We start from the raw sequence: 11,852 nt of genomic DNA, 5'->3' as shown, positions 1-11,852 counted from the left end.
TATATATATATATATATATATATATATATATAAAGATACCAGAATATGCATGTTCATTACAGCATTATTTACAATAGCCAAGACATGGAAGCAGCCTAATGGATGGATAAAGAAAATGTGATACATACAATGGACTATTATTCAGCCATAAAAAAAGAACAAAATCTTGCCATTTGTGACAACATGGATGGACCTGGAAGGCATTATGCTAAGTAAAATAAGTCAGAAAGACAAATACCATATGAGTTCACTTGTATGTGGTATCTAGAAAAACAACACCCAAAGAGCCAAACTCGTAGATACAGAAAACAGATTGGTGGTTGTCAGAGGTAAGTGATGGGGGCTTATTTATTTTATAACTGGAGAAATTTATACTTTTTAAAAAAATGTTTATTTATTTTTGAGAGAGAGAGATAGTGAGCAGGAGAGGGACAGAGAGAGAGGGAGACACAGAATCCAAAGCACGCTCCAGGCTCCGAGCTGTCAGCACAGAGCCTGATGCGGGGCTCAAACCCACGAACCGTGAGATCATGACTTGAGCTAAAGTTGGACGCTGAACCGACTGAGCCACCAGGCACACCAGAAATTTATACTTTTTGATCACTTTCACTCATTTTGCCTACCCCCTACTTCCCTCCCCATATGGTATAATACAATATACCCCATATGGTATAATACAATATAACTTCCAGTTATAAAATAAGAAAGCCTTGGGGATGTAACATACAGCACAGTAACTATAGTTAATACCGTATCGCACATTTGAAAGTTGCTAAGAGAACAGATCCTTACAAGTTATCATCACAAGGAAAAAAATTTGTTACTGTGTGATGATGAATGTTAACTAGACTTACGTTGATCATTTCATAATGTATACGTATATTGGTCATACTTGTACACCTGAAAATAACACAATGTTATGTCAATTATATCTCAAGAAAAAGTTAAAAAGACATAGCCATTAGCCATGGCAGGGCTGCCTTCAAGTGCTTCCCTGCTGCCTCCCTCCCCACTCCCCAGGTATCCATTCATTCATATTAACATTCATCCACAACCAGGGTGCCTGGGTGGCTGAGCTGGTTAAGTGTCCCACCTTTGATTTCGGCTCAGGTTATGATCTCATGGTTCGTGTGTTCAAGCCCCACTCTGGGCTCTGTGCTGAGAGCACGAAGTCTGCTTGGGATTCTCTCTCTCCCTCTCTCTCTGCCCTCCCCCCACTTGTGTTCTCCCTCTCTTTCTCTCTCTCAAAATAAATGAATAAACATTTAAAAAAAGATCTAGGGGCACCTGGTGGTTCAGTCAGTTAAGCATCCAACTTCGGCTCATGTCATGATCTCACAGTTTGTGAGTTCGAGCCCACATCAGGCTCTGTGCTGACAGCTTAGAGCCTGGAGCCTGTTTCAGATTCTGTGTCTCCTCCTCTCTCTGCCCCTCTCCCACTCCCACTCTGTCTCTCTCTCTCTCTCTCAAAAATAAACATTGAAAAAAAACACCTAAAACGTTGGTCTACAGTCTCACAGACTGAAATATTTTAGATTAACTCCATGCACAAATTCGTATCTCTTATCTGCCATACAAACAATCCTGCAGATTTTCTCTGCCCATTAAAACCCCAACTTCATTTTCATTATGTTGGGAAACTCTTTGCCAATTCCATATGGTCCTGATAGGGTTGTGAACTCATGGTCACAGGGGCAGTCATGAGACCCAGGCCTACCAAAATCCCCCATTACCCTGCCCTCAGTGATGATTGAGGTGTGCCACAAACTACAATCCAAAAAAGACCAAGCATAGTCAGCTCTAAGATAACCATGCAAACACTAGAGAAGAGACCTGTTTTCTTGGAGTCACTAGGCTGGGAAGATGTAACTGTCAGTGACCCTCTTCCCCACCATTTGGAGAGAATCTGCCCGTAGAATAAAGCCACACAGAAGGGAAGACGGCCCTACCTACCCTCTTTGAGCCCTGCCTCCCGCTGTTATGAAGCCACTACCACTCCAGACTCTCCTGTTTCAGAAACCAAACAGTTTTAGCTGATTTATTTAAAACAAAAATAGCCCTAATGCAAGGCCCAGGTCCAGCTTGAAATGTGAAAGGATATTTACAAATGTAAAACTATTCTAATCTGAAATTTCTTTTTGATGACTGGGAGATCTGTCACTGATCTCGAAACAATTCTCTCAAAACAATAAATGGGTCATGAGCCCATTTATTATTTATTCTAAATAGGAATTGTAGTTCCTCTTAATTTTTAAATTATTTCCCCTCTTTCTGCAAAAAAAAAAAAAAAAATGTACATTTTGCTGTTGTTCCCTTGCTGTATTCTCCCTGACAAATGTTTATCCTCCTGATACTGAGTTACAGCTGAAAATTGCTTTGTCTTGCAACTTCCTAGACTGATGTTCGAAAGAGAAATAACATTTCTGGTAACCTAAGAAACTTGGAAGTGAGTTAAAACAGTCATCCTCAAACCTGGCTGTGTGTCAGAATCATCTGGGGGAGCTTTATTCCCCTAAAGTATGAATTCTGACTCCATTCCAAATCTTACTGGAAGGGGATTGAGTTGAATTGATTTAACACTCAGTAATGCTGTATTGAACCAAGTCATAATTTTTTCTTAAAGAGACAAAGATATAAAACAGAATCTCTTTCCTTTCTGTTACTGGAAGGCACGAATGAGCTCATGAAAGTCTCCCTTTCTTAACTCTAGAGAACAAACTGATGGTTACCAGGGGGCTGTGGGGTGAAATAGGTGATGGGGATTAAGGAGGGCATTTGTCTGTGAAGAGCATTGGGTGATGTATGAAATTGCTGTATCACCATATTGTACACCTGGAACTAATATAACACTGTATGTTCACTATACTGAAATTAAAATAAAACAAAATAATAAAAATAAATAAATAAATAATAAATAAACAGAATGATAAAAAATAATGAAAAAAAATTTTTTAAAGACTCTTCAGCTTTGTGAATGGAGGAAACACTTTGGCCACATAAAAGTTGGAGCTAAAGAGGCAATTTCAGGGACATTGAAATGAGAATAATGGGAAACTCTGAACTTAGGCTCAGAACTTTTGTTAATCACTTATTTAGCAAATATTTACTGAGGGTTTTTTTAATAATTTTTTTTTTCTTCTTGAAAAAGAGAGCACGACCAGGAATGGGCAGAGGCAGAGGGAGAGAATTTCAAGCAGACTCCATGCCCAGCATGGCGCCCAACATGGGGCTTGATCTCAGAAACCCTGAGATCATGACCTGAATGGAAATCAAGAGTTGGGTGCTTAACTGACTGAGCAACCCAGGCACCCCCATTTACTGAATTTTTTGCTTAACAGCCGGCCATATGCAAAAAACTGGGGGTAAAGAAGTTAGAAAGCATATTTTTTACTTCAAGCTCAAAGTCAAGCAAATTTCCATGACTTAAGTAAAATTTCCAGTTGTATTGTTTTGTTCATGTCCAGTTGTATATATTGACACTCAATTCTTCCCATGAACTGCAGAAGGCAATGTTCTCCAAAAATTCTCTTCTGAAAAAGAAACTACGTTCTTATCTAGGAGTTATCACCAAAGAACTTTAATAATAATACAAAAATAACTTTAATATTACTTCTTGGGGAAAAATATGCTCAAGAAAAATGAGAATGTATTCTTTTAGTCTAAATCCGTAAGAGACTGCCTTGGGTCTATTTGACATTCCTGGTCTGGATATCAGGGTCAATTACTCCAGCCAAGATGGCCTCCTTGCCAGCCTGTTCCTGAATACAAAGAATCCAAAGTGTTAAGACAGTAGCTATAACTTGGGGTATAATGGGACTTGTGCTATGTCCCCTGGCAAAAACGGATTCCAGGACCTATGTATTCTTCCTATCAGAGACAGAGCCCCATATAGAAGTTACTGATTGAAGTGCATATACAAACATCCTGGAAGACAGCACCCATCTTTGCAGACAGACCATTGCCTCCAAATTGATACATCAGCTGTCCCTCCAGTATGCTGCTGTGATGCACTCTCAGGCCAGTTACCTCTGGATGGTGCATCTGGGATATGGCCGGTTGATTCCATGGTCGTGGGCCCATTCCCATACCTCCTTTGCTGTGAAGTGGGTCTCCTGATCAGATACCACATTATTTGGAATCCATGCCTGTGGATCAGGGACTCTATAAGACACCATGTAGTGCTGCTGGCTGCTTGACTCTGCTGGCAGAAAAGGTAAACCAATACCCAGAATAAGTGTTACTCTGGTGAAAACAAAGTCTTGTCCTTTGTAGCAGTTTCCTAGGGCTGCCATAAAAAAGTGTCACAAATTGGGTAAACAAGAGAAATTGTCTCCCAGTTCTGGAGACTACAAGTCTGCAATCAAAGTGTCTGCAGAGGTGGTTCCTTCGAGGTCAGTGAGGAAAGGGCCCCTTCCAGGCCTTTCTCCCTGGCTCACAGATGACCATCCTTATGTTCGCGTTTCTTCCCTATGTCTTCACATTGTCTTCCTCCTTTGTGTGTCTCTCGGTCCAAATTTCCCCTTTCTAAAGGACATCAATCATATTGAGCTGGACCCTACTGTACTGATCTTATTTTAACTTGATTACCTTTGTAAAGACTATCTGTAAATCAGGTCATGTTCTGAAGCACTGCTGGTCAGAACTTCAACATATGAATTTAGACGGGACACAATTTAACCCATAACGTTTTTCCAGGACAAAAGGGGCCCAACGTAGTGATTTTCCCACCATTGGATTGTTGGGTGCTGGACACACACACACACACACACACACAAATATAAACATGATATTTATTTCTATAAATATTCTAAAGCTTTGTTCTGCAATGCAGTTAAGTTACTTGGGAAGAGTTTGATCCTCTTGAAACGTACTCTTTATGCTTTTTGAGGTGGGCACTGCTTTTTGGAGCAGTGTTTAGTCTAGGATTAATCTTTCCTCACTACTTAGGCAATACTCTTCTGAATATTCCATCCTATGCCCCATGAATGACAAGGCTTTCCACTCTGGCTGGTGGGAACACAGGCTCTTCCCAGCTTTTTGTGATCTGTGCAAGTTTCTCCTTTTGGGTGGTTCTTTCCTCAGCCTGAGTGTTTCCTCACATGCTGAAGACTTGCCGGACACCACCTGGGGCTCCCTGGCATGCTGTCTCTGCAATGGTCTCTACTCACCAGTATTTGCACCTGAGAACTCCAGCCACCCTGGGCCTCCATTGATTTCCAGCTTTGTCTCCTCAACTCAGGAAGATGGTCGGGCTCCACTTGGCTCCCCCTCTGGGCACAGCAGACTGGAAACACCGCCCTGGCAGGAAGCTCCAGCAATTGTAGGGCTCACCACATGTGTTTCTCTTCTTCCAGGGACCACTGTCCTTCCTCTCCTGATAGCCAGTGTTTTTGAAACTGTTGTTTGGTATATTTCATGTAGCTTTTTAGTTACTTCAGTTCTTTTAGTTCCTTAAATGGGTCCTTGTTACTTCATCTTGGCTAGATATAAAAGATTGTAATTTAAAATATATATATTCAATTTTGGGAAAGTGGTGGGGGACAGTATCAGAGACTTCTACTTGGCTTTACCTAACATGATGGCTTTGGCCCCCGGTAGGCAGACTCGGTATAAGGTTTACTTCAACTGTCAAATATGACAATCCCAGCCAAATATCCAGGTATGGAAGACTAACCACAGAGTGCAGACCCAGTGGACCCACTATGAACCGGAAGTTGCCAAGGACCCTATTTATTGCCTGGCTCCTCATTTGTCCCCTCCCTGATAGGGGAACCAAGAAGACATTTTAGGCCTCTTGTGTTCAACAGCCCTAGAAATGTCTGAGTTTCCCCTTTCTTCACTGTATAATCATTGGAGTAAATAATATCATCTGAGTATGTACCTTTGGGGAAGAACCGCGGAAATCATTATAGTATATTCTAACCATGGTGTTGCAGTGTTCTTTCGCCTGCAGTCAATGAGTCCTTGATCTAAATACTGTTTCTTGCCTAGAAACATGGCAAGATCATTGTAATTTTGCTGAGCTGACTACACAGCCTCTTGTTCAACCATTCTTGCATTTCTTCCTTTATTTATTTCAAATAAAAACTGTATATATTTAAAGTGCACAATGTGCTGTTTTGATATTTATATACATTGTGAAATGATTAACATGACCAAACTGATGAACACATCCATCACCTTTTACCATTTGCATATGCATGTGCATGTGTATGTGTGTGTGTGGTAACAACACTTGAGATCTACTATTAGCAAATTTCAAGAATATGATACACTGTTATTAACTATAATCACCATGCTGTGCATTACATCTAATTTCACTTTCTTTTAATTATATGTACTTGAGTAGTATCCTTGTTGGTTGCTTCTGTTTTGCCCCTTTGGGACTCTGTTCCAACCCTGTCCAGAACGCTCTGCAATGCAAGCCCCCTTGGCTGCAAATCTGATCTAGAGTTATTAAAATTCTGGCTTCTGGCAGTTATGTACCACCACCTGCTTTATGTTGCTTTGGGCCTCCTTCATCCCGGTTGCCAGCAACAATCCAAGTTTTGGCATAGTCTCTCCAAGGGCTTGCCCTGGCCTGCAGAGGAGACACCACTGAACTTCCTAATGATTCTACTGCCCCCTTCACCTGCACCTTAAGATGATGGCCTTGTGATCATTTGTCCTCCAGGACCTCTCATGGAATATAATGCTCTCGGGAGTCTTCTGATCTCACATAACATCCACTCCACTTCTTTTTTACTTTTATTTCTTTTATGCTCACTTCTTTTTTATTTTTATTTATTTTGAGAGAGAGAGAGTAAGCAGAGGAGGGGCAGAGAGAGAGGAAGACAGAATCCCAGCAGGCTCTAGGCTGCCAGCACAGAGCCCTACACAGGGCTCAAACTCACAAACCATGAGATCATAACCTAAGCTGAAATCAAGAGTCGATGCCTAACTGATTGAGCCACCCAGGCGCCCCAGCATGCTCACTTCCTTAAGTCTTTTATTCTCTTACTCTACCATATACTATAGTAATTCAAAGGAGGGCATTAAAGGCAAGTGGATCCTACTAATTGCAAAGCAGACTCCATCAAGAAGCCTGCCCATAAACAGCTGAGAACACTTCACAAGTGGATTCCCCTCAACTGGACGATGGACACCCCCCACACTCCACATACCTCACCCGTGATCTCCTCCGTGCTGTAGCTGGGTCTCCATGCACACTTCCAATGGTGGTAAGAGAAAACTTTGTAAGATGGCTAGTGAGCACACACAGAAAGCTGGCCTGAATCTGTTGGCCAGGGAGACACCACAAACTAGAGCTTGAGCTCCAACTTAGGGCAAACAAAAGAAATGCTGTCAGCACTGTCAGCATGGTGTGTTGCAGGATTGAGAGAGGGCATAAAAGCTTAAGGATTGAGAGAGGGCATAGAAGCTTAAGAATTCTGCCACAAGTCAGAGCCAGAAGCACAGAGCAGATGTATCTATAAAAGATCTGACAAAGCCTTAGAATTCCTAGCAGGGCCGATGGAAGGTATTTCTCTCCCAAAGGAAGTAAAGACTACAGGAAATGACTGTCACTTCAAATGCAAAGATGACAATGCAAAACTTAAAGGAGAATGAAAAACCAAGGAAACAAGTCACCACCAAAGGATCACAATAATCTTCTAGTTACTGGTCCCCAAGAATTGGAGATCTGCAACTTACCTGACTTAAGGACTTAAAATAGTTATTTTAGGGGCACCTGAGTGGCTCATTTGGTTGAGTGTCCAACTCTTGATTTTGGCTCAGGTCATGATCTTGCAGTTCATGAGATCCAGCCCCATGTCAGGCTCTGTGCTGACAGTGAAGGGCCTGGTTGGGATTCTCTCTCTCAAAATAAATAAATATTTAAAAGAAAATAAGATAGTTGTTTTATTTATTTATTTATTTATTTATTTATTTATTTATTGATATGTTTATTTTGAGAGAGAGAGGGAGAGAGAAAATCCCAAGCAGGCTCTGCACTGTCAGCGCAGAGGAGTTCTCGAACCCTGAGACCATGACCTGAGCCAATATCAAGAGTTGGATGCTTAACCCACTGAGCCACCCAGGCACCCCTACAACAGTTGTTTTAAAGAAGCTCAGGGGCACTTGTGTCTTCTTTATGCATCCGATTTCAGCTCAGGTCTGACTTCAGCTCAGGTCTGATTTGGCTCAGGTCATGATCTCACTGTTCCTGGGTTCAAGTCCCACATCAGGCTCTGTGCTGTCAATGCAGAGCCCACTTTGGTTCCTCTGTCCTCCTTTCTCTCTACCCCTTCTCCATTTGTGCTCTCTGGCTCTCTCAAAAATAAATAAACATTTAAGAAAATAAATAAATAAAGAAGCTCAATGAGCTACAAGAAAATATAGAAAGATAATTGCACAAAATCAGGAAAACTATACATGAACAAAATGAGAACTTTTACAAAAACAGAAATCATTAAAAAGACCCAAATAGAAACTCTGGAGCTGAAAAATACAACAAATGAAATGAAAAAAAAAAATGCAGTGGATCAAGTAGAAAAAATAATCTGTGAGTTAGAAGATAGGAACGTTGAAATTACATAGTCTTGAGAAAAAAGGAAAGAATAAAAAAAAGTGAAGAAATCCCACATGATCTATTGGATACAATAGAAAGAAATGATTTGTGAATTATTGGAATCCCAGAAGGAGAAGAGAGGGAAAAGGGTTATAAGTGAATCTAAAGAAACAATGACTGAGAACTTCCTAAATCTAAGAAGAGATTTGTATATCCAAGTTCATGAAACTCATAGGTCAGCAAAAAACTCAACTTAAAGAGATGTTCTTCAAGACACATTATAATAAAACTGTTAAAAATAAAAGACGGAAGAAAGAATCTTAAAAAGCAGTGAGAGGAAAGAAGCTTCTAATTTACAAGAGAACCACCATAAGGCTATAATCAGATTTCTCAGCAGGAAACTTAACAGGCAGGAGAGAGTGGGATAATATATTCAAAGTGCTGAAAGAAAGAAAAAAAAAAAACTATCAACAGGGAATAGTTTAGCTGGCAAAGTGGTCTTTCAGAAATGAAGGAGAGATAAAGGACCTTCCCAGACAAAGAAAAGCTGAGAGTTCACCACCACGAGACCTGCTTTACAAAAACTGCTGAAAGGAGTTCTTCAAGCTGAAATAAAAAGATACTAATTAGTAATATGAAGACATATGAAAATATACAACATACTGGTAAAGGTAAGTATATAGTCAAATGCAGAATACCTAATACTGTAATATGATGGTGTGTTAACCACTTATCTCTAGGATAGAGGTTAAAGGACAAGAGTATTAAAAATACCTATAGGTACAATAATTTGTTAATAAATACACAATACAAGAAGATAAATTCTGACACCAAAAACAAAAGGGGGAAAGTAAAAGCGTGGAGTACTTTTACATGATTGAAGTTAAATTGTCACCAGCCTAAAACAGACTATAGTACCTATAAGGTATTTTACATAAGTGTCATGGTAACCACAAAGCAAAAACCTACGGTAGATTCACAAAAGATAAAGAGAATGGAATCAAAGCATACCACTGTGGAAAATCATCAATTCACAAAGGCATCAAGAGAGGGAGAAAGAAATAAGGAAACTACAAAACAGCTAGAAAACAATAAGACTGCATTAGTAAGTCTTTACATATCAATAATTACTATGAATGTAAATGGATTAAATTTTCCAATCAAAAGATAGAGTGTATTTAAATACATTAAAAAAAAAAAGATTCAACTACAAAAGGTCAAGTACAAAAAAGGGGTGCTTGGGTGGGTAGCTCAGTCGGTTAAGCATCTGACTTTTGGTGTTGGCTCAGGTTATGATCTCACGGTTTTTGGTTCAAACCCCACCTCGGGCTCTGCACTGACAGTGCTGAGCTTGCTTGGGATTCTCTCTCTCCCTCTCTCTGCACCTCCCCTGCTCGCTCACTCTCTCTCTCAAAATAAATCAATAAATATTTTAAAAAAAAGGTTCACTTCAGCTTTACAGACACACAGAGGCTCAAAGAGAGAGAAAAAGATATTCCATGCCAATGGAAACCAGAAGTGATCAGAGTAGCTGCTACACTTTTATCAGACAAAATAGACTTTACATCAAAAACTGTAACAAGAGACAAAGAGGGCCATTACATAATGATAAAGAGGTGAATTTATCAAAAGGATATAATTGTAAATATATATGCACCCAACATCATAGCACCTAAATTTACGAAGCAAATAATAACAGATCTGAAGGGAGAAATACGTGGCAATATGATAATGGTATGGGACCTCAATATCCCACACTTCCAACAATGGGATCATCCAGACAGAAAATCAATACAGAAACAGATTTGAATCATACTTTAAATCAAATGGAGGGTGAGCCTGACTGGCTCAGTCGGTAAAGCAATTCTTGATCTTGGGGTCATGAGTTCAAGCCTCAAATTGGGCAAAGAGTTAACTTAAAGAGAAAAAAAAGCATTAAACCAAATAGACCTAAAAGTCTATTTTTTTTAAGTTTATTTATTTTGAGAGTGAGAGAGAGTGGGGTAGGGGCAGAGAGAGGGAGAGAGAATTCCAAGTAGGTTCCAAACTCTCAGTGCAGAGCTGGATGTGGGCTCGAACTCATGAACTGTGAGATCATGACTTGAGCCAAAATTAAGAGTTGAATGCTCAACCAACTGTGCCACCCCAATGCCCCCTAACAGTCTATTGTACAGAACATTCCACCCAATAGCAGAATATATATTCTTGCCAAGCACATAAGGAACATTCTCCAGAATAGATCCTATGACAGATCATAAAATAAGTCTTAACAAATTTGAGAATGAAATAATGCAAAGTATATTTTCTGATCATAATAGTATAAGACTAGAAATCAATAACAGGAGGAAAACTGGAAAATTCACAAAAATGTGGAAACTATGCAACATACTCCTGAATAATCTGATGGATCAAAAAAGAAGTCAAAAAGAAATAAATATTTTGAAACAAATGAAAATGGAAAGAAACATAATGTACCAAACCTTATATAATACAGCAAAAGTAGTTTTAAAAGGGAACTTTATAGTGATAAACATGTATGTTCAGAAAAAAGATCTCAAATAAAACATCCAAGTTACACCTCAAAGAACTAGAAAAAGAGGTACAAACTAACCACAAAGTTAGCAAAAGGGAGGAAATCACGAAGACTTGAGCAGAAATTAACAAGATAGAGACCAGAAAAATAATAGGAAAAAAATCAGTGAAAGTAAGAGCTGATGTTTTGAAAAGAAAAGAAAAGGAAAGGAAAGGAAAGAAAAAAGAAAAGAAAAACCTTTAAGCTAGACTAAGAAAAAAGAGAGAAGACTTAAAATAAAACCAGACATGGAAGAAGAGACATTATAACTGATGAAACAGAAATATAAAGGACCATAAAGAGACTGCTATTAACAACTGTAGGCCGACAAATAGGATAAATTAAAGAAATGGATACATTCCTAGAAACATACAACCTATCAAGACTAACCCATGAAGAAATAGAAAATCCAAACATACTGAGTAAGGACACTGAATCAGTAACCAAAAATTTCCCAATAATGAAAAGCCCAGGACCAGATAGTTTCTCTGGTGAAGCCTATTGAACATTTAAAGAAGAATTAATGCCAATGCTTCTTAAACTCTTCCCAAAAAATCTATGGGCAAGCATTATCTAGATACCAAAACCAGGTAAGGACACTACAAGAAATAAAACTTCAGGCCAATATCACTCATGAACATAGATGTAAAAATTCTCAACAACATATTAACAAACCAGATTCAACAGCACATGAAAAGGATCACACACCATGATCAAATAGGATTCACCCTT

General features: G+C 39.3%; 1 protein-coding gene across 2 annotated transcripts in view; it reads right to left on the bottom strand.

Moving 5' to 3' along the window:
- Positions 1-5,112: 5,112 nt before the first annotated feature.
- The window catches only part of UBE2W (ubiquitin conjugating enzyme E2 W), a 90,641-nt gene continuing 83,901 nt past the window's right edge, over positions 5,113-11,852 (bottom strand). For both annotated transcript variants that reach the window (XM_049633248.1, XM_049633250.1), the window contains one exon: positions 5,113-5,480. The gene's annotated coding sequence lies outside the window, so the exon portion shown is untranslated. The remainder of the gene's footprint in view (positions 5,481-11,852) is intronic.

Source organism: Panthera uncia, chromosome F2 (genome assembly GCF_023721935.1).
Source record: "Panthera uncia isolate 11264 chromosome F2, Puncia_PCG_1.0, whole genome shotgun sequence".
Classification (NCBI taxonomy): Eukaryota; Metazoa; Chordata; class Mammalia; order Carnivora; family Felidae; genus Panthera; species Panthera uncia.
Note: the sequence above shows the minus strand (reverse complement) of the source record. Positions and strands in the feature narration are given on the sequence as shown.